Source organism: Schistocerca cancellata, unplaced genomic scaffold (genome assembly GCF_023864275.1).
Source record: "Schistocerca cancellata isolate TAMUIC-IGC-003103 unplaced genomic scaffold, iqSchCanc2.1 HiC_scaffold_1070, whole genome shotgun sequence".
Classification (NCBI taxonomy): Eukaryota; Metazoa; Arthropoda; class Insecta; order Orthoptera; family Acrididae; genus Schistocerca; species Schistocerca cancellata.
This window is the reverse complement of record NW_026047069.1, coordinates 19,434-45,780: the sequence shown is the minus strand read 5'-3', so window position 1 is coordinate 45,780 and position 26,347 is coordinate 19,434. Positions and strand designations below refer to the sequence as shown.

The 26,347-nt window shown below is 50.4% G+C and overlaps 14 non-coding genes across 14 annotated transcripts; all 14 read right to left on the bottom strand.

The window, feature by feature from the left end:
- Nucleotides 1–719: 719 nt before the first annotated feature.
- Nucleotides 720–803, bottom strand: Trnal-uaa (transfer RNA leucine (anticodon UAA)). Its single transcript has one exon. It is a non-coding gene; the product is annotated as a tRNA-Leu (tRNA).
- A 1,806-nt stretch (nt 804–2,609) lies between these two features.
- On the bottom strand, nt 2,610–2,693 carry Trnal-uaa (transfer RNA leucine (anticodon UAA)). Its single transcript has one exon. It is a non-coding gene; the product is annotated as a tRNA-Leu (tRNA).
- Nucleotides 2,694–4,499: 1,806 nt separating this feature from the next.
- Trnal-uaa (transfer RNA leucine (anticodon UAA)) lies at nt 4,500–4,583 on the bottom strand. Its single transcript has one exon. It is a non-coding gene; the product is annotated as a tRNA-Leu (tRNA).
- Nucleotides 4,584–6,389: 1,806 nt separating this feature from the next.
- Nucleotides 6,390–6,473, bottom strand: Trnal-uaa (transfer RNA leucine (anticodon UAA)). The gene has a single exon. It is a non-coding gene; the product is annotated as a tRNA-Leu (tRNA).
- Nucleotides 6,474–8,279: 1,806 nt separating this feature from the next.
- Nucleotides 8,280–8,363, bottom strand: Trnal-uaa (transfer RNA leucine (anticodon UAA)). The gene has a single exon. It is a non-coding gene; the product is annotated as a tRNA-Leu (tRNA).
- A 1,806-nt stretch (nt 8,364–10,169) lies between these two features.
- Nucleotides 10,170–10,253, bottom strand: Trnal-uaa (transfer RNA leucine (anticodon UAA)). The gene has a single exon. It is a non-coding gene; the product is annotated as a tRNA-Leu (tRNA).
- A 1,806-nt stretch (nt 10,254–12,059) lies between these two features.
- Trnal-uaa (transfer RNA leucine (anticodon UAA)) lies at nt 12,060–12,143 on the bottom strand. The gene has a single exon. It is a non-coding gene; the product is annotated as a tRNA-Leu (tRNA).
- Nucleotides 12,144–13,949: 1,806 nt separating this feature from the next.
- Trnal-uaa (transfer RNA leucine (anticodon UAA)) lies at nt 13,950–14,033 on the bottom strand. The gene has a single exon. It is a non-coding gene; the product is annotated as a tRNA-Leu (tRNA).
- Nucleotides 14,034–15,839: 1,806 nt separating this feature from the next.
- Nucleotides 15,840–15,923, bottom strand: Trnal-uaa (transfer RNA leucine (anticodon UAA)). Its single transcript has one exon. It is a non-coding gene; the product is annotated as a tRNA-Leu (tRNA).
- Nucleotides 15,924–17,729: 1,806 nt separating this feature from the next.
- Trnal-uaa (transfer RNA leucine (anticodon UAA)) lies at nt 17,730–17,813 on the bottom strand. The gene has a single exon. It is a non-coding gene; the product is annotated as a tRNA-Leu (tRNA).
- A 1,806-nt stretch (nt 17,814–19,619) lies between these two features.
- Nucleotides 19,620–19,703, bottom strand: Trnal-uaa (transfer RNA leucine (anticodon UAA)). The gene has a single exon. It is a non-coding gene; the product is annotated as a tRNA-Leu (tRNA).
- Nucleotides 19,704–21,509: 1,806 nt separating this feature from the next.
- Nucleotides 21,510–21,593, bottom strand: Trnal-uaa (transfer RNA leucine (anticodon UAA)). The gene has a single exon. It is a non-coding gene; the product is annotated as a tRNA-Leu (tRNA).
- A 1,806-nt stretch (nt 21,594–23,399) lies between these two features.
- Nucleotides 23,400–23,483, bottom strand: Trnal-uaa (transfer RNA leucine (anticodon UAA)). The gene has a single exon. It is a non-coding gene; the product is annotated as a tRNA-Leu (tRNA).
- Nucleotides 23,484–25,289: 1,806 nt separating this feature from the next.
- On the bottom strand, nt 25,290–25,373 carry Trnal-uaa (transfer RNA leucine (anticodon UAA)). The gene has a single exon. It is a non-coding gene; the product is annotated as a tRNA-Leu (tRNA).
- Nucleotides 25,374–26,347: the final 974 nt, after the last annotated feature.

Here is a 26,347-nt window from a genome sequence, read left to right as displayed (position 1 = left end):
GGTCAGCGTGCTGGACCGTATCATTACCGCGCAGCAACACCGAAAACTAAGGGAAAAGGCAAAATTAAAGAATCCAACAGCACGCAGACATCCTAGTTAGTCACCGAGCCGTGTACTAAGCACGCAAAAATGCTGCTTAACTTCGGTGATCGGACGAGAACCCGTGTCGTCAGCGTGGCACAGAAGTCGGCGAGAACGTTTCCAGACGTGTGGACATCTTAGTCCTTGTACAGATCACTTGAGATTTGCCTGGCAGTCTCTCGCGCTGCCTTTTAGGGAAGCAATATGGAATAGCCCTTGGTGGGACGTAACCCACAGCCTTCCCGTTATTAGCATGACACACTAACTTAGTGAGCTTACTGCCCACGCAATACGGCCGCTTCAGAACTCCAGTACCTGAACCACCGTTTCATCTATCTTTATTAAGGCCCTACGATTCATTTAAACACGTATGTGTTGCTGTTGAGGTTTTCTCGCTGTCGCTTGGAACCCAGAGCCACAACACAACGACAACGGAAACGTCCGTGAGAAGAGCTAAACCTCGACACAGGAAAAGTATGTTCCGCTATTTCTTTCCGACCGCTCGGGCTATCGGACGTGCGACGCCTGCACCGCTGTCACTGTCGTCTCTAGTAAAATCTGCATGGCGTGTTTCTGCGTAATTTACTTGTTCTATAAGATGAAGGGAGTACGTTAGTTTCAGAATGTTCAAAATGCTTTGTCAGATGTGGGGTTCGAACCCAAGCTCCCTTACGGGAACCAGAGCTTAAATCTGGCGCCTTAGACCGCTCGGCCAATCTGACGTGCGAGGCATTCGCTCCAGTGACTTCCATCTCTATCTCAAGAACCTCGCTGCGAAATCTGTTTCTTTTTTGGTAGGATGTAATTATGTCAGTTTTAGAATATTTAAGACACAATGTCAGACGTGGCGTAGGAAACGCACCCTCCCTTTCGGGAGCCAATGTGGCGCGTTGGACCGCTTTCTTCCGTCGTTTCCAGTTTGAACTGTAACTAGCAAAACTGTATTTAGTAATAGTAACATTTTCACATTGATGCAAAGAAAACTAGATATTAACGAACGGCAAATAAGGCCGTTTCCTAGCAACAGCCACGCTGTACATTACGCACTCGTGGGAAGCCAATGAAATACTTCCTGTGAGGCTCAAACTGTCGACCTTCACTTTACAATACTTAGGCACTGCCCCGGTGGGACCGACGCATACATACTGAAACGCCTTTGGATCGTCAGTGGGTACTTCATATTAGAAATTTCATATTCGCCCTGATGTGCATTAAAGGGCAGATTCTTCAGTGAAAGTTCGTTCTGCGCTCAGTTACAGTATATCGCCCTAGCAGCACCAGCAAAACGGGTTCAGATGTGCTCGCCTTCCACTCGGCGTTGAGCGCCTACAGCGAGATTGCCTTCGGCCTCTGGCGCCAGGAGGGAAGGCGACACATCACGGCGCAAGCAGCGCGTAGCAGAGGGCGGTGGTGGTGTGTCGGTCAGCATGGATGCTTCCCAAGTAGCTGGTCCGGGTTCGAAACCCGGACACCGCACGGAAGTTGTCTCCTTTACTCAGGAGAGTGTTTTCAACGCTCGCGATCGTCGAGTTTCCGAACTGTCGTGTTACGAATGGTTTTCCTTCGCCCCTCGTCGCGCTCCGCGTAGGCTAGTGCGGATTGCGATTCACAGCATCGTGTGTCCCCATGTGTCGACTTGTCTCGACTTTGCTCGGCTGACGCGAAAGCTGACGCTTGCAAATGGGCGTATATGTAGAGGACAAGCGCTAGAATCGACTGGGAGAGACCAACTCGACAAACACACAACGGACCCTTTCATTTGACTGTGGCCGCAGCTTCGCGAATTTGGGTACCGAGAGGCAAGAGACGGGTCAGCGTGCTGGACCGTATCATTACCGCGCAGCAACACCGAAAACTAAGGGAAAAGGCAAAATTAAAGAATCCAACAGCACGCAGACATCCTAGTTAGTCACCGAGCCGTGTACTAAGCACGCAAAAATGCTGCTTAACTTCGGTGATCGGACGAGAACCCGTGTCGTCAGCGTGGCACAGAAGTCGGCGAGAACGTTTCCAGACGTGTGGACATCTTAGTCCTTGTACAGATCACTTGAGATTTGCCTGGCAGTCTCTCGCGCTGCCTTTTAGGGAAGCAATATGGAATAGCCCTTGGTGGGACGTAACCCACAGCCTTCCCGTTATTAGCATGACACACTAACTTAGTGAGCTTACTGCCCACGCAATACGGCCGCTTCAGAACTCCAGTACCTGAACCACCGTTTCATCTATCTTTATTAAGGCCCTACGATTCATTTAAACACGTATGTGTTGCTGTTGAGGTTTTCTCGCTGTCGCTTGGAACCCAGAGCCACAACACAACGACAACGGAAACGTCCGTGAGAAGAGCTAAACCTCGACACAGGAAAAGTATGTTCCGCTATTTCTTTCCGACCGCTCGGGCTATCGGACGTGCGACGCCTGCACCGCTGTCACTGTCGTCTCTAGTAAAATCTGCATGGCGTGTTTCTGCGTAATTTACTTGTTCTATAAGATGAAGGGAGTACGTTAGTTTCAGAATGTTCAAAATGCTTTGTCAGATGTGGGGTTCGAACCCAAGCTCCCTTACGGGAACCAGAGCTTAAATCTGGCGCCTTAGACCGCTCGGCCAATCTGACGTGCGAGGCATTCGCTCCAGTGACTTCCATCTCTATCTCAAGAACCTCGCTGCGAAATCTGTTTCTTTTTTGGTAGGATGTAATTATGTCAGTTTTAGAATATTTAAGACACAATGTCAGACGTGGCGTAGGAAACGCACCCTCCCTTTCGGGAGCCAATGTGGCGCGTTGGACCGCTTTCTTCCGTCGTTTCCAGTTTGAACTGTAACTAGCAAAACTGTATTTAGTAATAGTAACATTTTCACATTGATGCAAAGAAAACTAGATATTAACGAACGGCAAATAAGGCCGTTTCCTAGCAACAGCCACGCTGTACATTACGCACTCGTGGGAAGCCAATGAAATACTTCCTGTGAGGCTCAAACTGTCGACCTTCACTTTACAATACTTAGGCACTGCCCCGGTGGGACCGACGCATACATACTGAAACGCCTTTGGATCGTCAGTGGGTACTTCATATTAGAAATTTCATATTCGCCCTGATGTGCATTAAAGGGCAGATTCTTCAGTGAAAGTTCGTTCTGCGCTCAGTTACAGTATATCGCCCTAGCAGCACCAGCAAAACGGGTTCAGATGTGCTCGCCTTCCACTCGGCGTTGAGCGCCTACAGCGAGATTGCCTTCGGCCTCTGGCGCCAGGAGGGAAGGCGACACATCACGGCGCAAGCAGCGCGTAGCAGAGGGCGGTGGTGGTGTGTCGGTCAGCATGGATGCTTCCCAAGTAGCTGGTCCGGGTTCGAAACCCGGACACCGCACGGAAGTTGTCTCCTTTACTCAGGAGAGTGTTTTCAACGCTCGCGATCGTCGAGTTTCCGAACTGTCGTGTTACGAATGGTTTTCCTTCGCCCCTCGTCGCGCTCCGCGTAGGCTAGTGCGGATTGCGATTCACAGCATCGTGTGTCCCCATGTGTCGACTTGTCTCGACTTTGCTCGGCTGACGCGAAAGCTGACGCTTGCAAATGGGCGTATATGTAGAGGACAGGCGCTAGAATCGACTGGGAGAGACCAACTCGACAAACACACAACGGACCCTTTCATTTGACTGTGGCCGCAGCTTCGCGAATTTGGGTACCGAGAGGCAAGAGACGGGTCAGCGTGCTGGACCGTATCATTACCGCGCAGCAACACCGAAAACTAAGGGAAAAGGCAAAATTAAAGAATCCAACAGCACGCAGACATCCTAGTTAGTCACCGAGCCGTGTACTAAGCACGCAAAAATGCTGCTTAACTTCGGTGATCGGACGAGAACCCGTGTCGTCAGCGTGGCACAGAAGTCGGCGAGAACGTTTCCAGACGTGTGGACATCTTAGTCCTTGTACAGATCACTTGAGATTTGCCTGGCAGTCTCTCGCGCTGCCTTTTAGGGAAGCAATATGGAATAGCCCTTGGTGGGACGTAACCCACAGCCTTCCCGTTATTAGCATGACACACTAACTTAGTGAGCTTACTGCCCACGCAATACGGCCGCTTCAGAACTCCAGTACCTGAACCACCGTTTCATCTATCTTTATTAAGGCCCTACGATTCATTTAAACACGTATGTGTTGCTGTTGAGGTTTTCTCGCTGTCGCTTGGAACCCAGAGCCACAACACAACGACAACGGAAACGTCCGTGAGAAGAGCTAAACCTCGACACAGGAAAAGTATGTTCCGCTATTTCTTTCCGACCGCTCGGGCTATCGGACGTGCGACGCCTGCACCGCTGTCACTGTCGTCTCTAGTAAAATCTGCATGGCGTGTTTCTGCGTAATTTACTTGTTCTATAAGATGAAGGGAGTACGTTAGTTTCAGAATGTTCAAAATGCTTTGTCAGATGTGGGGTTCGAACCCAAGCTCCCTTACGGGAACCAGAGCTTAAATCTGGCGCCTTAGACCGCTCGGCCAATCTGACGTGCGAGGCATTCGCTCCAGTGACTTCCATCTCTATCTCAAGAACCTCGCTGCGAAATCTGTTTCTTTTTTGGTAGGATGTAATTATGTCAGTTTTAGAATATTTAAGACACAATGTCAGACGTGGCGTAGGAAACGCACCCTCCCTTTCGGGAGCCAATGTGGCGCGTTGGACCGCTTTCTTCCGTCGTTTCCAGTTTGAACTGTAACTAGCAAAACTGTATTTAGTAATAGTAACATTTTCACATTGATGCAAAGAAAACTAGATATTAACGAACGGCAAATAAGGCCGTTTCCTAGCAACAGCCACGCTGTACATTACGCACTCGTGGGAAGCCAATGAAATACTTCCTGTGAGGCTCAAACTGTCGACCTTCACTTTACAATACTTAGGCACTGCCCCGGTGGGACCGACGCATACATACTGAAACGCCTTTGGATCGTCAGTGGGTACTTCATACTAGAAATTTCATATTCGCCCTGATGTGCATTAAAGGGCAGATTCTTCAGTGAAAGTTCGTTCTGCGCTCAGTTACAGTATATCGCCCTAGCAGCACCAGCAAAACGGGTTCAGATGTGCTCGCCTTCCACTCGGCGTTGAGCGCCTACAGCGAGATTGCCTTCGGCCTCTGGCGCCAGGAGGGAAGGCGACACATCACGGCGCAAGCAGCGCGTAGCAGAGGGCGGTGGTGGCGTGTCGGTCAGCATGGATGCTTCCCAAGTAGCTGGTCCGGGTTCGAAACCCGGACACCGCACGGAAGTTGTCTCCTTTACTCAGGAGAGTGTTTTCAACGCTCGCGATCGTCGAGTTTCCGAACTGTCGTGTTACGAATGGTTTTCCTTCGCCCCTCGTCGCGCTCCGCGTAGGCTAGTGCGGATTGCGATTCACAGCATCGTGTGTCCCCATGTGTCGACTTGTCTCGACTTTGCTCGGCTGACGCGAAAGCTGACGCTTGCAAATGGGCGTATATGTAGAGGACAGGCGCTAGAATCGACTGGGAGAGACCAACTCGACAAACACACAACGGACCCTTTCATTTGACTGTGGCCGCAGCTTCGCGAATTTGGGTACCGAGAGGCAAGAGACGGGTCAGCGTGCTGGACCGTATCATTACCGCGCAGCAACACCGAAAACTAAGGGAAAAGGCAAAATTAAAGAATCCAACAGCACGCAGACATCCTAGTTAGTCACCGAGCCGTGTACTAAGCACGCAAAAATGCTGCTTAACTTCGGTGATCGGACGAGAACCCGTGTCGTCAGCGTGGCACAGAAGTCGGCGAGAACGTTTCCAGACGTGTGGACATCTTAGTCCTTGTACAGATCACTTGAGATTTGCCTGGCAGTCTCTCGCGCTGCCTTTTAGGGAAGCAATATGGAATAGCCCTTGGTGGGACGTAACCCACAGCCTTCCCGTTATTAGCATGACACACTAACTTAGTGAGCTTACTGCCCACGCAATACGGCCGCTTCAGAACTCCAGTACCTGAACCACCGTTTCATCTATCTTTATTAAGGCCCTACGATTCATTTAAACACGTATGTGTTGCTGTTGAGGTTTTCTCGCTGTCGCTTGGAACCCAGAGCCACAACACAACGACAACGGAAACGTCCGTGAGAAGAGCTAAACCTCGACACAGGAAAAGTATGTTCCGCTATTTCTTTCCGACCGCTCGGGCTATCGGACGTGCGACGCCTGCATCGCTGTCACTGTCGTCTCTAGTAAAATCTGCATGGCGTGTTTCTGCGTAATTTACTTGTTCTATAAGATGAAGGGAGTACGTTAGTTTCAGAATGTTAAAAATGCTTTGTCAGATGTGGGGTTCGAACCCAAGCTCCCTTACGGGAACCAGAGCTTAAATCTGGCGCCTTAGACCGCTCGGCCAATCTGACGTGCGAGGCATTCGCTCCAGTGACTTCCATCTCTATCTCAAGAACCTCGCTGCGAAATCTGTTTCTTTTTTGGTAGGATATAATTATGTCAGTTTTAGAATATTTACGACACAATGTCAGACGTGGCGTAGGAAACGCACCCTCCCTTTCGGGAGCCAATGTGGCGCGTTGGACCGCTTTCTTCCGTCGTTTCCAGTTTGAACTGTAACTAGCAAAACTGTATTTAGTAATAGTAACATTTTCACATTGATGCAAAGAAAACTAGATATTAACGAACGGCAAATAAGGCCGTTTCCTAGCAACAGCCACGCTGTACATTACGCACTCGTGGGAAGCCAATGAAATACTTCCTGTGAGGCTCAAACTGTCGACCTTCACTTTACAATACTTAGGCACTGCCCCGGTGGGACCGACGCATACATACTGAAACGCCTTTGGATCGTCAGTGGGTACTTCATACTAGAAATTTCATATTCGCCCTGATGTGCATTAAAGGGCAGATTCTTCAGTGAAAGTTCGTTCTGCGCTCAGTTACAGTATATCGCCCTAGCAGCACCAGCAAAACGGGTTCAGATGTGCTCGCCTTCCACTCGGCGTTGAGCGCCTACAGCGAGATTGCCTTCGGCCTCTGGCGCCAGGAGGGAAGGCGACACATCACGGCGCAAGCAGCGCGTAGCAGAGGGCGGTGGTGGTGTGTCGGTCAGCATGGATGCTTCCCAAGTAGCTGGTCCGGGTTCGAAACCCGGACACCGCACGGAAGTTGTCTCCTTTACTCAGGAGAGTGTTTTCAACGCTCGCGATCGTCGAGTTTCCGAACTGTCGTGTTACGAATGGTTTTCCTTCGCCCCTCGTCGCGCTCCGCGTAGGCTAGTGCGGATTGCGATTCACAGCATCGTGTGTCCCCATGTGTCGACTTGTCTCGACTTTGCTCGGCTGACGCGAAAGCTGACGCTTGCAAATGGGCGTATATGTAGAGGACAGGCGCTAGAATCGACTGGGAGAGACCAACTCGACAAACACACAACGGACCCTTTCATTTGACTGTGGCCGCAGCTTCGCGAATTTGGGTACCGAGAGGCAAGAGACGGGTCAGCGTGCTGGACCGTATCATTACCGCGCAGCAACACCGAAAACTAAGGGAAAAGGCAAAATTAAAGAATCCAACAGCACGCAGACATCCTAGTTAGTCACCGAGCCGTGTACTAAGCACGCAAAAATGCTGCTTAACTTCGGTGATCGGACGAGAACCCGTGTCGTCAGCGTGGCACAGAAGTCGGCGAGAACGTTTCCAGACGTGTGGACATCTTAGTCCTTGTACAGATCACTTGAGATTTGCCTGGCAGTCTCTCGCGCTGCCTTTTAGGGAAGCAATATGGAATAGCCCTTGGTGGGACGTAACCCACAGCCTTCCCGTTATTAGCATGACACACTAACTTAGTGAGCTTACTGCCCACGCAATACGGCCGCTTCAGAACTCCAGTACCTGAACCACCGTTTCATCTATCTTTATTAAGGCCCTACGATTCATTTAAACACGTATGTGTTGCTGTTGAGGTTTTCTCGCTGTCGCTTGGAACCCAGAGCCACAACACAACGACAACGGAAACGTCCGTGAGAAGAGCTAAACCTCGACACAGGAAAAGTATGTTCCGCTATTTCTTTCCGACCGCTCGGGCTATCGGACGTGCGACGCCTGCATCGCTGTCACTGTCGTCTCTAGTAAAATCTGCATGGCGTGTTTCTGCGTAATTTACTTGTTCTATAAGATGAAGGGAGTACGTTAGTTTCAGAATGTTAAAAATGCTTTGTCAGATGTGGGGTTCGAACCCAAGCTCCCTTACGGGAACCAGAGCTTAAATCTGGCGCCTTAGACCGCTCGGCCAATCTGACGTGCGAGGCATTCGCTCCAGTGACTTCCATCTCTATCTCAAGAACCTCGCTGCGAAATCTGTTTCTTTTTTGGTAGGATATAATTATGTCAGTTTTAGAATATTTACGACACAATGTCAGACGTGGCGTAGGAAACGCACCCTCCCTTTCGGGAGCCAATGTGGCGCGTTGGACCGCTTTCTTCCGTCGTTTCCAGTTTGAACTGTAACTAGCAAAACTGTATTTAGTAATAGTAACATTTTCACATTGATGCAAAGAAAACTAGATATTAACGAACGGCAAATAAGGCCGTTTCCTAGCAACAGCCACGCTGTACATTACGCACTCGTGGGAAGCCAATGAAATACTTCCTGTGAGGCTCAAACTGTCGACCTTCACTTTACAATACTTAGGCACTGCCCCGGTGGGACCGACGCATACATACTGAAACGCCTTTGGATCGTCAGTGGGTACTTCATACTAGAAATTTCATATTCGCCCTGATGTGCATTAAAGGGCAGATTCTTCAGTGAAAGTTCGTTCTGCGCTCAGTTACAGTATATCGCCCTAGCAGCACCAGCAAAACGGGTTCAGATGTGCTCGCCTTCCACTCGGCGTTGAGCGCCTACAGCGAGATTGCCTTCGGCCTCTGGCGCCAGGAGGGAAGGCGACACATCACGGCGCAAGCAGCGCGTAGCAGAGGGCGGTGGTGGTGTGTCGGTCAGCATGGATGCTTCCCAAGTAGCTGGTCCGGGTTCGAAACCCGGACACCGCACGGAAGTTGTCTCCTTTACTCAGGAGAGTGTTTTCAACGCTCGCGATCGTCGAGTTTCCGAACTGTCGTGTTACGAATGGTTTTCCTTCGCCCCTCGTCGCGCTCCGCGTAGGCTAGTGCGGATTGCGATTCACAGCATCGTGTGTCCCCATGTGTCGACTTGTCTCGACTTTGCTCGGCTGACGCGAAAGCTGACGCTTGCAAATGGGCGTATATGTAGAGGACAGGCGCTAGAATCGACTGGGAGAGACCAACTCGACAAACACACAACGGACCCTTTCATTTGACTGTGGCCGCAGCTTCGCGAATTTGGGTACCGAGAGGCAAGAGACGGGTCAGCGTGCTGGACCGTATCATTACCGCGCAGCAACACCGAAAACTAAGGGAAAAGGCAAAATTAAAGAATCCAACAGCACGCAGACATCCTAGTTAGTCACCGAGCCGTGTACTAAGCACGCAAAAATGCTGCTTAACTTCGGTGATCGGACGAGAACCCGTGTCGTCAGCGTGGCACAGAAGTCGGCGAGAACGTTTCCAGACGTGTGGACATCTTAGTCCTTGTACAGATCACTTGAGATTTGCCTGGCAGTCTCTCGCGCTGCCTTTTAGGGAAGCAATATGGAATAGCCCTTGGTGGGACGTAACCCACAGCCTTCCCGTTATTAGCATGACACACTAACTTAGTGAGCTTACTGCCCACGCAATACGGCCGCTTCAGAACTCCAGTACCTGAACCACCGTTTCATCTATCTTTATTAAGGCCCTACGATTCATTTAAACACGTATGTGTTGCTGTTGAGGTTTTCTCGCTGTCGCTTGGAACCCAGAGCCACAACACAACGACAACGGAAACGTCCGTGAGAAGAGCTAAACCTCGACACAGGAAAAGTATGTTCCGCTATTTCTTTCCGACCGCTCGGGCTATCGGACGTGCGACGCCTGCACCGCTGTCACTGTCGTCTCTAGTAAAATCTGCATGGCGTGTTTCTGCGTAATTTACTTGTTCTATAAGATGAAGGGAGTACGTTAGTTTCAGAATGTTCAAAATGCTTTGTCAGATGTGGGGTTCGAACCCAAGCTCCCTTACGGGAACCAGAGCTTAAATCTGGCGCCTTAGACCGCTCGGCCAATCTGACGTGCGAGGCATTCGCTCCAGTGACTTCCATCTCTATCTCAAGAACCTCGCTGCGAAATCTGTTTCTTTTTTGGTAGGATGTAATTATGTCAGTTTTAGAATATTTAAGACACAATGTCAGACGTGGCGTAGGAAACGCACCCTCCCTTTCGGGAGCCAATGTGGCGCGTTGGACCGCTTTCTTCCGTCGTTTCCAGTTTGAACTGTAACTAGCAAAACTGTATTTAGTAATAGTAACATTTTCACATTGATGCAAAGAAAACTAGATATTAACGAACGGCAAATAAGGCCGTTTCCTAGCAACAGCCACGCTGTACATTACGCACTCGTGGGAAGCCAATGAAATACTTCCTGTGAGGCTCAAACTGTCGACCTTCACTTTACAATACTTAGGCACTGCCCCGGTGGGACCGACGCATACATACTGAAACGCCTTTGGATCGTCAGTGGGTACTTCATACTAGAAATTTCATATTCGCCCTGATGTGCATTAAAGGGCAGATTCTTCAGTGAAAGTTCGTTCTGCGCTCAGTTACAGTATATCGCCCTAGCAGCACCAGCAAAACGGGTTCAGATGTGCTCGCCTTCCACTCGGCGTTGAGCGCCTACAGCGAGATTGCCTTCGGCCTCTGGCGCCAGGAGGGAAGGCGACACATCACGGCGCAAGCAGCGCGTAGCAGAGGGCGGTGGTGGTGTGTCGGTCAGCATGGATGCTTCCCAAGTAGCTGGTCCGGGTTCGAAACCCGGACACCGCACGGAAGTTGTCTCCTTTACTCAGGAGAGTGTTTTCAACGCTCGCGATCGTCGAGTTTCCGAACTGTCGTGTTACGAATGGTTTTCCTTCGCCCCTCGTCGCGCTCCGCGTAGGCTAGTGCGGATTGCGATTCACAGCATCGTGTGTCCCCATGTGTCGACTTGTCTCGACTTTGCTCGGCTGACGCGAAAGCTGACGCTTGCAAATGGGCGTATATGTAGAGGACAGGCGCTAGAATCGACTGGGAGAGACCAACTCGACAAACACACAACGGACCCTTTCATTTGACTGTGGCCGCAGCTTCGCGAATTTGGGTACCGAGAGGCAAGAGACGGGTCAGCGTGCTGGACCGTATCATTACCGCGCAGCAACACCGAAAACTAAGGGAAAAGGCAAAATTAAAGAATCCAACAGCACGCAGACATCCTAGTTAGTCACCGAGCCGTGTACTAAGCACGCAAAAATGCTGCTTAACTTCGGTGATCGGACGAGAACCCGTGTCGTCAGCGTGGCACAGAAGTCGGCGAGAACGTTTCCAGACGTGTGGACATCTTAGTCCTTGTACAGATCACTTGAGATTTGCCTGGCAGTCTCTCGCGCTGCCTTTTAGGGAAGCAATATGGAATAGCCCTTGGTGGGACGTAACCCACAGCCTTCCCGTTATTAGCATGACACACTAACTTAGTGAGCTTACTGCCCACGCAATACGGCCGCTTCAGAACTCCAGTACCTGAACCACCGTTTCATCTATCTTTATTAAGGCCCTACGATTCATTTAAACACGTATGTGTTGCTGTTGAGGTTTTCTCGCTGTCGCTTGGAACCCAGAGCCACAACACAACGACAACGGAAACGTCCGTGAGAAGAGCTAAACCTCGACACAGGAAAAGTATGTTCCGCTATTTCTTTCCGACCGCTCGGGCTATCGGACGTGCGACGCCTGCATCGCTGTCACTGTCGTCTCTAGTAAAATCTGCATGGCGTGTTTCTGCGTAATTTACTTGTTCTATAAGATGAAGGGAGTACGTTAGTTTCAGAATGTTAAAAATGCTTTGTCAGATGTGGGGTTCGAACCCAAGCTCCCTTACGGGAACCAGAGCTTAAATCTGGCGCCTTAGACCGCTCGGCCAATCTGACGTGCGAGGCATTCGCTCCAGTGACTTCCATCTCTATCTCAAGAACCTCGCTGCGAAATCTGTTTCTTTTTTGGTAGGATATAATTATGTCAGTTTTAGAATATTTACGACACAATGTCAGACGTGGCGTAGGAAACGCACCCTCCCTTTCGGGAGCCAATGTGGCGCGTTGGACCGCTTTCTTCCGTCGTTTCCAGTTTGAACTGTAACTAGCAAAACTGTATTTAGTAATAGTAACATTTTCACATTGATGCAAAGAAAACTAGATATTAACGAACGGCAAATAAGGCCGTTTCCTAGCAACAGCCACGCTGTACATTACGCACTCGTGGGAAGCCAATGAAATACTTCCTGTGAGGCTCAAACTGTCGACCTTCACTTTACAATACTTAGGCACTGCCCCGGTGGGACCGACGCATACATACTGAAACGCCTTTGGATCGTCAGTGGGTACTTCATACTAGAAATTTCATATTCGCCCTGATGTGCATTAAAGGGCAGATTCTTCAGTGAAAGTTCGTTCTGCGCTCAGTTACAGTATATCGCCCTAGCAGCACCAGCAAAACGGGTTCAGATGTGCTCGCCTTCCACTCGGCGTTGAGCGCCTACAGCGAGATTGCCTTCGGCCTCTGGCGCCAGGAGGGAAGGCGACACATCACGGCGCAAGCAGCGCGTAGCAGAGGGCGGTGGTGGTGTGTCGGTCAGCATGGATGCTTCCCAAGTAGCTGGTCCGGGTTCGAAACCCGGACACCGCACGGAAGTTGTCTCCTTTACTCAGGAGAGTGTTTTCAACGCTCGCGATCGTCGAGTTTCCGAACTGTCGTGTTACGAATGGTTTTCCTTCGCCCCTCGTCGCGCTCCGCGTAGGCTAGTGCGGATTGCGATTCACAGCATCGTGTGTCCCCATGTGTCGACTTGTCTCGACTTTGCTCGGCTGACGCGAAAGCTGACGCTTGCAAATGGGCGTATATGTAGAGGACAGGCGCTAGAATCGACTGGGAGAGACCAACTCGACAAACACACAACGGACCCTTTCATTTGACTGTGGCCGCAGCTTCGCGAATTTGGGTACCGAGAGGCAAGAGACGGGTCAGCGTGCTGGACCGTATCATTACCGCGCAGCAACACCGAAAACTAAGGGAAAAGGCAAAATTAAAGAATCCAACAGCACGCAGACATCCTAGTTAGTCACCGAGCCGTGTACTAAGCACGCAAAAATGCTGCTTAACTTCGGTGATCGGACGAGAACCCGTGTCGTCAGCGTGGCACAGAAGTCGGCGAGAACGTTTCCAGACGTGTGGACATCTTAGTCCTTGTACAGATCACTTGAGATTTGCCTGGCAGTCTCTCGCGCTGCCTTTTAGGGAAGCAATATGGAATAGCCCTTGGTGGGACGTAACCCACAGCCTTCCCGTTATTAGCATGACACACTAACTTAGTGAGCTTACTGCCCACGCAATACGGCCGCTTCAGAACTCCAGTACCTGAACCACCGTTTCATCTATCTTTATTAAGGCCCTACGATTCATTTAAACACGTATGTGTTGCTGTTGAGGTTTTCTCGCTGTCGCTTGGAACCCAGAGCCACAACACAACGACAACGGAAACGTCCGTGAGAAGAGCTAAACCTCGACACAGGAAAAGTATGTTCCGCTATTTCTTTCCGACCGCTCGGGCTATCGGACGTGCGACGCCTGCACCGCTGTCACTGTCGTCTCTAGTAAAATCTGCATGGCGTGTTTCTGCGTAATTTACTTGTTCTATAAGATGAAGGGAGTACGTTAGTTTCAGAATGTTCAAAATGCTTTGTCAGATGTGGGGTTCGAACCCAAGCTCCCTTACGGGAACCAGAGCTTAAATCTGGCGCCTTAGACCGCTCGGCCAATCTGACGTGCGAGGCATTCGCTCCAGTGACTTCCATCTCTATCTCAAGAACCTCGCTGCGAAATCTGTTTCTTTTTTGGTAGGATGTAATTATGTCAGTTTTAGAATATTTAAGACACAATGTCAGACGTGGCGTAGGAAACGCACCCTCCCTTTCGGGAGCCAATGTGGCGCGTTGGACCGCTTTCTTCCGTCGTTTCCAGTTTGAACTGTAACTAGCAAAACTGTATTTAGTAATAGTAACATTTTCACATTGATGCAAAGAAAACTAGATATTAACGAACGGCAAATAAGGCCGTTTCCTAGCAACAGCCACGCTGTACATTACGCACTCGTGGGAAGCCAATGAAATACTTCCTGTGAGGCTCAAACTGTCGACCTTCACTTTACAATACTTAGGCACTGCCCCGGTGGGACCGACGCATACATACTGAAACGCCTTTGGATCGTCAGTGGGTACTTCATACTAGAAATTTCATATTCGCCCTGATGTGCATTAAAGGGCAGATTCTTCAGTGAAAGTTCGTTCTGCGCTCAGTTACAGTATATCGCCCTAGCAGCACCAGCAAAACGGGTTCAGATGTGCTCGCCTTCCACTCGGCGTTGAGCGCCTACAGCGAGATTGCCTTCGGCCTCTGGCGCCAGGAGGGAAGGCGACACATCACGGCGCAAGCAGCGCGTAGCAGAGGGCGGTGGTGGCGTGTCGGTCAGCATGGATGCTTCCCAAGTAGCTGGTCCGGGTTCGAAACCCGGACACCGCACGGAAGTTGTCTCCTTTACTCAGGAGAGTGTTTTCAACGCTCGCGATCGTCGAGTTTCCGAACTGTCGTGTTACGAATGGTTTTCCTTCGCCCCTCGTCGCGCTCCGCGTAGGCTAGTGCGGATTGCGATTCACAGCATCGTGTGTCCCCATGTGTCGACTTGTCTCGACTTTGCTCGGCTGACGCGAAAGCTGACGCTTGCAAATGGGCGTATATGTAGAGGACAGGCGCTAGAATCGACTGGGAGAGACCAACTCGACAAACACACAACGGACCCTTTCATTTGACTGTGGCCGCAGCTTCGCGAATTTGGGTACCGAGAGGCAAGAGACGGGTCAGCGTGCTGGACCGTATCATTACCGCGCAGCAACACCGAAAACTAAGGGAAAAGGCAAAATTAAAGAATCCAACAGCACGCAGACATCCTAGTTAGTCACCGAGCCGTGTACTAAGCACGCAAAAATGCTGCTTAACTTCGGTGATCGGACGAGAACCCGTGTCGTCAGCGTGGCACAGAAGTCGGCGAGAACGTTTCCAGACGTGTGGACATCTTAGTCCTTGTACAGATCACTTGAGATTTGCCTGGCAGTCTCTCGCGCTGCCTTTTAGGGAAGCAATATGGAATAGCCCTTGGTGGGACGTAACCCACAGCCTTCCCGTTATTAGCATGACACACTAACTTAGTGAGCTTACTGCCCACGCAATACGGCCGCTTCAGAACTCCAGTACCTGAACCACCGTTTCATCTATCTTTATTAAGGCCCTACGATTCATTTAAACACGTATGTGTTGCTGTTGAGGTTTTCTCGCTGTCGCTTGGAACCCAGAGCCACAACACAACGACAACGGAAACGTCCGTGAGAAGAGCTAAACCTCGACACAGGAAAAGTATGTTCCGCTATTTCTTTCCGACCGCTCGGGCTATCGGACGTGCGACGCCTGCACCGCTGTCACTGTCGTCTCTAGTAAAATCTGCATGGCGTGTTTCTGCGTAATTTACTTGTTCTATAAGATGAAGGGAGTACGTTAGTTTCAGAATGTTCAAAATGCTTTGTCAGATGTGGGGTTCGAACCCAAGCTCCCTTACGGGAACCAGAGCTTAAATCTGGCGCCTTAGACCGCTCGGCCAATCTGACGTGCGAGGCATTTGCTCCAGTGACTTCCATCTCTATCTCAAGAACCTCGCTGCGAAATCTGTTTCTTTTTTGGTAGGATGTAATTATGTCAGTTTTAGAATATTTAAGACACAATGTCAGACGTGGCGTAGGAAACGCACCCTCCCTTTCGGGAGCCAATGTGGCGCGTTGGACCGCTTTCTTCCGTCGTTTCCAGTTTGAACTGTAACTAGCAAAACTGTATTTAGTAATAGTAACATTTTCACATTGATGCAAAGAAAACTAGATATTAACGAACGGCAAATAAGGCCGTTTCCTAGCAACAGCCACGCTGTACATTACGCACTCGTGGGAAGCCAATGAAATACTTCCTGTGAGGCTCAAACTGTCGACCTTCACTTTACAATACTTAGGCACTGCCCCGGTGGGACCGACGCATACATACTGAAACGCCTTTGGATCGTCAGTGGGTACTTCATACTAGAAATTTCATATTCGCCCTGATGTGCATTAAAGGGCAGATTCTTCAGTGAAAGTTCGTTCTGCGCTCAGTTACAGTATATCGCCCTAGCAGCACCAGCAAAACGGGTTCAGATGTGCTCGCCTTCCACTCGGCGTTGAGCGCCTACAGCGAGATTGCCTTCGGCCTCTGGCGCCAGGAGGGAAGGCGACACATCACGGCGCAAGCAGCGCGTAGCAGAGGGCGGTGGTGGCGTGTCGGTCAGCATGGATGCTTCCCAAGTAGCTGGTCCGGGTTCGAAACCCGGACACCGCACGGAAGTTGTCTCCTTTACTCAGGAGAGTGTTTTCAACGCTCGCGATCGTCGAGTTTCCGAACTGTCGTGTTACGAATGGTTTTCCTTCGCCCCTCGTCGCGCTCCGCGTAGGCTAGTGCGGATTGCGATTCACAGCATCGTGTGTCCCCATGTGTCGACTTGTCTCGACTTTGCTCGGCTGACGCGAAAGCTGACGCTTGCAAATGGGCGTATATGTAGAGGACAGGCGCTAGAATCGACTGGGAGAGACCAACTCGACAAACACACAACGGACCCTTTCATTTGACTGTGGCCGCAGCTTCGCGAATTTGGGTACCGAGAGGCAAGAGACGGGTCAGCGTGCTGGACCGTATCATTACCGCGCAGCAACACCGAAAACTAAGGGAAAAGGCAAAATTAAAGAATCCAACAGCACGCAGACATCCTAGTTAGTCACCGAGCCGTGTACTAAGCACGCAAAAATGCTGCTTAACTTCGGTGATCGGACGAGAACCCGTGTCGTCAGCGTGGCACAGAAGTCGGCGAGAACGTTTCCAGACGTGTGGACATCTTAGTCCTTGTACAGATCACTTGAGATTTGCCTGGCAGTCTCTCGCGCTGCCTTTTAGGGAAGCAATATGGAATAGCCCTTGGTGGGACGTAACCCACAGCCTTCCCGTTATTAGCATGACACACTAACTTAGTGAGCTTACTGCCCACGCAATACGGCCGCTTCAGAACTCCAGTACCTGAACCACCGTTTCATCTATCTTTATTAAGGCCCTACGATTCATTTAAACACGTATGTGTTGCTGTTGAGGTTTTCTCGCTGTCGCTTGGAACCCAGAGCCACAACACAACGACAACGGAAACGTCCGTGAGAAGAGCTAAACCTCGACACAGGAAAAGTATGTTCCGCTATTTCTTTCCGACCGCTCGGGCTATCGGACGTGCGACGCCTGCATCGCTGTCACTGTCGTCTCTAGTAAAATCTGCATGGCGTGTTTCTGCGTAATTTACTTGTTCTATAAGATGAAGGGAGTACGTTAGTTTCAGAATGTTAAAAATGCTTTGTCAGATGTGGGGTTCGAACCCAAGCTCCCTTACGGGAACCAGAGCTTAAATCTGGCGCCTTAGACCGCTCGGCCAATCTGACGTGCGAGGCATTCGCTCCAGTGACTTCCATCTCTATCTCAAGAACCTCGCTGCGAAATCTGTTTCTTTTTTGGTAGGATATAATTATGTCAGTTTTAGAATATTTACGACACAATGTCAGACGTGGCGTAGGAAACGCACCCTCCCTTTCGGGAGCCAATGTGGCGCGTTGGACCGCTTTCTTCCGTCGTTTCCAGTTTGAACTGTAACTAGCAAAACTGTATTTAGTAATAGTAACATTTTCACATTGATGCAAAGAAAACTAGATATTAACGAACGGCAAATAAGGCCGTTTCCTAGCAACAGCCACGCTGTACATTACGCACTCGTGGGAAGCCAATGAAATACTTCCTGTGAGGCTCAAACTGTCGACCTTCACTTTACAATACTTAGGCACTGCCCCGGTGGGACCGACGCATACATACTGAAACGCCTTTGGATCGTCAGTGGGTACTTCATACTAGAAATTTCATATTCGCCCTGATGTGCATTAAAGGGCAGATTCTTCAGTGAAAGTTCGTTCTGCGCTCAGTTACAGTATATCGCCCTAGCAGCACCAGCAAAACGGGTTCAGATGTGCTCGCCTTCCACTCGGCGTTGAGCGCCTACAGCGAGATTGCCTTCGGCCTCTGGCGCCAGGAGGGAAGGCGACACATCACGGCGCAAGCAGCGCGTAGCAGAGGGCGGTGGTGGTGTGTCGGTCAGCATGGATGCTTCCCAAGTAGCTGGTCCGGGTTCGAAACCCGGACACCGCACGGAAGTTGTCTCCTTTACTCAGGAGAGTGTTTTCAACGCTCGCGATCGTCGAGTTTCCGAACTGTCGTGTTACGAATGGTTTTCCTTCGCCCCTCGTCGCGCTCCGCGTAGGCTAGTGCGGATTGCGATTCACAGCATCGTGTGTCCCCATGTGTCGACTTGTCTCGACTTTGCTCGGCTGACGCGAAAGCTGACGCTTGCAAATGGGCGTATATGTAGAGGACAGGCGCTAGAATCGACTGGGAGAGACCAACTCGACAAACACACAACGGACCCTTTCATTTGACTGTGGCCGCAGCTTCGCGAATTTGGGTACCGAGAGGCAAGAGACGGGTCAGCGTGCTGGACCGTATCATTACCGCGCAGCAACACCGAAAACTAAGGGAAAAGGCAAAATTAAAGAATCCAACAGCACGCAGACATCCTAGTTAGTCACCGAGCCGTGTACTAAGCACGCAAAAATGCTGCTTAACTTCGGTGATCGGACGAGAACCCGTGTCGTCAGCGTGGCACAGAAGTCGGCGAGAACGTTTCCAGACGTGTGGACATCTTAGTCCTTGTACAGATCACTTGAGATTTGCCTGGCAGTCTCTCGCGCTGCCTTTTAGGGAAGCAATATGGAATAGCCCTTGGTGGGACGTAACCCACAGCCTTCCCGTTATTAGCATGACACACTAACTTAGTGAGCTTACTGCCCACGCAATACGGCCGCTTCAGAACTCCAGTACCTGAACCACCGTTTCATCTATCTTTATTAAGGCCCTACGATTCATTTAAACACGTATGTGTTGCTGTTGAGGTTTTCTCGCTGTCGCTTGGAACCCAGAGCCACAACACAACGACAACGGAAACGTCCGTGAGAAGAGCTAAACCTCGACACAGGAAAAGTATGTTCCGCTATTTCTTTCCGACCGCTCGGGCTATCGGACGTGCGACGCCTGCACCGCTGTCACTGTCGTCTCTAGTAAAATCTGCATGGCGTGTTTCTGCGTAATTTACTTGTTCTATAAGATGAAGGGAGTACGTTAGTTTCAGAATGTTCAAAATGCTTTGTCAGATGTGGGGTTCGAACCCAAGCTCCCTTACGGGAACCAGAGCTTAAATCTGGCGCCTTAGACCGCTCGGCCAATCTGACGTGCGAGGCATTCGCTCCAGTGACTTCCATCTCTATCTCAAGAACCTCGCTGCGAAATCTGTTTCTTTTTTGGTAGGATGTAATTATGTCAGTTTTAGAATATTTAAGACACAATGTCAGACGTGGCGTAGGAAACGCACCCTCCCTTTCGGGAGCCAATGTGGCGCGTTGGACCGCTTTCTTCCGTCGTTTCCAGTTTGAACTGTAACTAGCAAAACTGTATTTAGTAATAGTAACATTTTCACATTGATGCAAAGAAAACTAGATATTAACGAACGGCAAATAAGGCCGTTTCCTAGCAACAGCCACGCTGTACATTACGCACTCGTGGGAAGCCAATGAAATACTTCCTGTGAGGCTCAAACTGTCGACCTTCACTTTACAATACTTAGGCACTGCCCCGGTGGGACCGACGCATACATACTGAAACGCCTTTGGATCGTCAGTGGGTACTTCATACTAGAAATTTCATATTCGCCCTGATGTGCATTAAAGGGCAGATTCTTCAGTGAAAGTTCGTTCTGCGCTCAGTTACAGTATATCGCCCTAGCAGCACCAGCAAAACGGGTTCAGATGTGCTCGCCTTCCACTCGGCGTTGAGCGCCTACAGCGAGATTGCCTTCGGCCTCTGGCGCCAGGAGGGAAGGCGACACATCACGGCGCAAGCAGCGCGTAGCAGAGGGCGGTGGTGGTGTGTCGGTCAGCATGGATGCTTCCCAAGTAGCTGGTCCGGGTTCGAAACCCGGACACCGCACGGAAGTTGTCTCCTTTACTCAGGAGAGTGTTTTCAACGCTCGCGATCGTCGAGTTTCCGAACTGTCGTGTTACGAATGGTTTTCCTTCGCCCCTCGTCGCGCTCCGCGTAGGCTAGTGCGGATTGCGATTCACAGCATCGTGTGTCCCCATGTGTCGACTTGTCTCGACTTTGCTCGGCTGACGCGAAAGCTGACGCTTGCAAATGGGCGTATATGTAGAGGACAGGCGCTAGAATCGACTGGGAGAGACCAACTCGACAAACACACAACGGACCCTTTCATTTGACTGTGGCCGCAGCTTCGCGAATTTGGGTACCGAGAGGCAAGAGACGGGTCAGCGTGCTGGACCGTATCATTACCGCGCAGCAACACCGAAAACTAAGGGAAAAGGCAAAATTAAAGAATCCAACAGCACGCAGACATCCTAGTTAGTCACCGAGCCGTGTACTAAGCACGCAAAAATGCTGCTTAACTTCGGTGATCGGACGAGAACCCGTGTCGTCAGCGTGGCACAGAAGTCGGCGAGAACGTTTCCAGACGTGTGGACATCTTAGTCCTTGTACAGATCACTTGAGATTTGCCTGGCAGTCTCTCGCGCTGCCTTTTAGGGAAGCAATATGGAATAGCCCTTGGTGGGACGTAACCCACAGCCTTCCCGTTATTAGCATGACACACTAACTTAGTGAGCTTACTGCCCACGCAATACGGCCGCTTCAGAACTCCAGTACCTGAACCACCGTTTCATCTATCTTTATTAAGGCCCTACGATTCATTTAAACACGTATGTGTTGCTGTTGAGGTTTTCTCGCTGTCGCTTGGAACCCAGAGCCACAACACAACGACAACGGAAACGTCCGTGAGAAGAGCTAAACCTCGACACAGGAAAAGTATGTTCCGCTATTTCTTTCCGACCGCTCGGGCTATCGGACGTGCGACGCCTGCACCGCTGTCACTGTCGTCTCTAGTAAAATCTGCATGGCGTGTTTCTGCGTAATTTACTTGTTCTATAAGATGAAGGGAGTACGTTAGTTTCAGAATGTTCAAAATGCTTTGTCAGATGTGGGGTTCGAACCCAAGCTCCCTTACGGGAACCAGAGCTTAAATCTGGCGCCTTAGACCGCTCGGCCAATCTGACGTGCGAGGCATTCGCTCCAGTGACTTCCATCTCTATCTCAAGAACCTCGCTGCGAAATCTGTTTCTTTTTTGGTAGGATGTAATTATGTCAGTTTTAGAATATTTAAGACACAATGTCAGACGTGGCGTAGGAAACGCACCCTCCCTTTCGGGAGCCAATGTGGCGCGTTGGACCGCTTTCTTCCGTCGTTTCCAGTTTGAACTGTAACTAGCAAAACTGTATTTAGTAATAGTAACATTTTCACATTGATGCAAAGAAAACTAGATATTAACGAACGGCAAATAAGGCCGTTTCCTAGCAACAGCCACGCTGTACATTACGCACTCGTGGGAAGCCAATGAAATACTTCCTGTGAGGCTCAAACTGTCGACCTTCACTTTACAATACTTAGGCACTGCCCCGGTGGGACCGACGCATACATACTGAAACGCCTTTGGATCGTCAGTGGGTACTTCATACTAGAAATTTCATATTCGCCCTGATGTGCATTAAAGGGCAGATTCTTCAGTGAAAGTTCGTTCTGCGCTCAGTTACAGTATATCGCCCTAGCAGCACCAGCAAAACGGGTTCAGATGTGCTCGCCTTCCACTCGGCGTTGAGCGCCTACAGCGAGATTGCCTTCGGCCTCTGGCGCCAGGAGGGAAGGCGACACATCACGGCGCAAGCAGCGCGTAGCAGAGGGCGGTGGTGGTGTGTCGGTCAGCATGGATGCTTCCCAAGTAGCTGGTCCGGGTTCGAAACCCGGACACCGCACGGAAGTTGTCTCCTTTACTCAGGAGAGTGTTTTCAACGCTCGCGATCGTCGAGTTTCCGAACTGTCGTGTTACGAATGGTTTTCCTTCGCCCCTCGTCGCGCTCCGCGTAGGCTAGTGCGGATTGCGATTCACAGCATCGTGTGTCCCCATGTGTCGACTTGTCTCGACTTTGCTCGGCTGACGCGAAAGCTGACGCTTGCAAATGGGCGTATATGTAGAGGACAGGCGCTAGAATCGACTGGGAGAGACCAACTCGACAAACACACAACGGACCCTTTCATTTGACTGTGGCCGCAGCTTCGCGAATTTGGGTACCGAGAGGCAAGAGACGGGTCAGCGTGCTGGACCGTATCATTACCGCGCAGCAACACCGAAAACTAAGGGAAAAGGCAAAATTAAAGAATCCAACAGCACGCAGACATCCTAGTTAGTCACCGAGCCGTGTACTAAGCACGCAAAAATGCTGCTTAACTTCGGTGATCGGACGAGAACCCGTGTCGTCAGCGTGGCACAGAAGTCGGCGAGAACGTTTCCAGACGTGTGGACATCTTAGTCCTTGTACAGATCACTTGAGATTTGCCTGGCAGTCTCTCGCGCTGCCTTTTAGGGAAGCAATATGGAATAGCCCTTGGTGGGACGTAACCCACAGCCTTCCCGTTATTAGCATGACACACTAACTTAGTGAGCTTACTGCCCACGCAATACGGCCGCTTCAGAACTCCAGTACCTGAACCACCGTTTCATCTATCTTTATTAAGGCCCTACGATTCATTTAAACACGTATGTGTTGCTGTTGAGGTTTTCTCGCTGTCGCTTGGAACCCAGAGCCACAACACAACGACAACGGAAACGTCCGTGAGAAGAGCTAAACCTCGACACAGGAAAAGTATGTTCCGCTATTTCTTTCCGACCGCTCGGGCTATCGGACGTGCGACGCCTGCACCGCTGTCACTGTCGTCTCTAGTAAAATCTGCATGGCGTGTTTCTGCGTAATTTACTTGTTCTATAAGATGAAGGGAGTACGTTAGTTTCAGAATGTTCAAAATGCTTTGTCAGATGTGGGGTTCGAACCCAAGCTCCCTTACGGGAACCAGAGCTTAAATCTGGCGCCTTAGACCGCTCGGCCAATCTGACGTGCGAGGCATTCGCTCCAGTGACTTCCATCTCTATCTCAAGAACCTCGCTGCGAAATCTGTTTCTTTTTTGGTAGGATGTAATTATGTCAGTTTTAGAATATTTAAGACACAATGTCAGACGTGGCGTAGGAAACGCACCCTCCCTTTCGGGAGCCAATGTGGCGCGTTGGACCGCTTTCTTCCGTCGTTTCCAGTTTGAACTGTAACTAGCAAAACTGTATTTAGTAATAGTAACATTTTCACATTGATGCAAAGAAAACTAGATATTAACGAACGGCAAATAAGGCCGTTTCCTAGCAACAGCCACGCTGTACATTACGCACTCGTGGGAAGCCAATGAAATACTTCCTGTGAGGCTCAAACTGTCGACCTTCACTTTACAATACTTAGGCACTGCCCCGGTGGGACCGACGCATACATACTGAAACGCCTTTGGATCGTCAGTGGGTACTTCATACTAGAAATTTCATATTCGCCCTGATGTGCATTAAAGGGCAGATTCTTCAGTGAAAGTTCGTTCTGCGCTCAGTTACAGTATATCGCCCTAGCAGCACCAGCAAAACGGGTTCAGATGTGCTCGCCTTCCACTCGGCGTTGAGCGCCTACAGCGAGATTGCCTTCGGCCTCTGGCGCCAGGAGGGAAGGCGACACATCACGGCGCAAGCAGCGCGTAGCAGAGGGCGGTGGTGGTGTGTCGGTCAGCATGGATGCTTCCCAAGTAGCTGGTCCGGGTTCGAAACCCGGACACCGCACGGAAGTTGTCTCCTTTACTCAGGAGAGTGTTTTCAACGCTCGCGATCGTCGAGTTTCCGAACTGTCGTGTTACGAATGGTTTTCCTTCGCCCCTCGTCGCGCTCCGCGTAGGCTAGTGCGGATTGCGATTCACAGCATCGTGTGTCCCCATGTGTCGACTTGTCTCGACTTTGCTCGGCTGACGCGAAAGCTGACGCTTGCAAATGGGCGTATATGTAGAGGACAGGCGCTAGAATCGACTGGGAGAGACCAACTCGACAAACACACAACGGACCCTTTCATTTGACTGTGGCCGCAGCTTCGCGAATTTGGGTACCGAGAGGCAAGAGACGGGTCAGCGTGCTGGACCGTATCATTACCGCGCAGCAACACCGAAAACTAAGGGAAAAGGCAAAATTAAAGAATCCAACAGCACGCAGACATCCTAGTTAGTCACCGAGCCGTGTACTAAGCACGCAAAAATGCTGCTTAACTTCGGTGATCGGACGAGAACCCGTGTCGTCAGCGTGGCACAGAAGTCGGCGAGAACGTTTCCAGACGTGTGGACATCTTAGTCCTTGTACAGATCACTTGAGATTTGCCTGGCAGTCTCTCGCGCTGCCTTTTAGGGAAGCAATATGGAATAGCCCTTGGTGGGACGTAACCCACAGCCTTCCCGTTATTAGCATGACACACTAACTTAGTGAGCTTACTGCCCACGCAATACGGCCGCTTCAGAACTCCAGTACCTGAACCACCGTTTCATCTATCTTTATTAAGGCCCTACGATTCATTTAAACACGTATGTGTTGCTGTTGAGGTTTTCTCGCTGTCGCTTGGAACCCAGAGCCACAACACAACGACAACGGAAACGTCCGTGAGAAGAGCTAAACCTCGACACAGGAAAAGTATGTTCCGCTATTTCTTTCCGACCGCTCGGGCTATCGGACGTGCGACGCCTGCACCGCTGTCACTGTCGTCTCTAGTAAAATCTGCATGGCGTGTTTCTGCGTAATTTACTTGTTCTATAAGATGAAGGGAGTACGTTAGTTTCAGAATGTTCAAAATGCTTTGTCAGATGTGGGGTTCGAACCCAAGCTCCCTTACGGGAACCAGAGCTTAAATCTGGCGCCTTAGACCGCTCGGCCAATCTGACGTGCGAGGCATTCGCTCCAGTGACTTCCATCTCTATCTCAAGAACCTCGCTGCGAAATCTGTTTCTTTTTTGGTAGGATGTAATTATGTCAGTTTTAGAATATTTAAGACACAATGTCAGACGTGGCGTAGGAAACGCACCCTCCCTTTCGGGAGCCAATGTGGCGCGTTGGACCGCTTTCTTCCGTCGTTTCCAGTTTGAACTGTAACTAGCAAAACTGTATTTAGTAATAGTAACATTTTCACATTGATGCAAAGAAAACTAGATATTAACGAACGGCAAATAAGGCCGTTTCCTAGCAACAGCCACGCTGTACATTACGCACTCGTGGGAAGCCAATGAAATACTTCCTGTGAGGCTCAAACTGTCGACCTTCACTTTACAATACTTAGGCACTGCCCCGGTGGGACCGACGCATACATACTGAAACGCCTTTGGATCGTCAGTGGGTACTTCATACTAGAAATTTCATATTCGCCCTGATGTGCATTAAAGGGCAGATTCTTCAGTGAAAGTTCGTTCTGCGCTCAGTTACAGTATATCGCCCTAGCAGCACCAGCAAAACGGGTTCAGATGTGCTCGCCTTCCACTCGGCGTTGAGCGCCTACAGCGAGATTGCCTTCGGCCTCTGGCGCCAGGAGGGAAGGCGACACATCACGGCGCAAGCAGCGCGTAGCAGAGGGCGGTGGTGGTGTGTCGGTCAGCATGGATGCTTCCCAAGTAGCTGGTCCGGGTTCGAAACCCGGACACCGCACGGAAGTTGTCTCCTTTACTCAGGAGAGTGTTTTCAACGCTCGCGATCGTCGAGTTTCCGAACTGTCGTGTTACGAATGGTTTTCCTTCGCCCCTCGTCGCGCTCCGCGTAGGCTAGTGCGGATTGCGATTCACAGCATCGTGTGTCCCCATGTGTCGACTTGTCTCGACTTTGCTCGGCTGACGCGAAAGCTGACGCTTGCAAATGGGCGTATATGTAG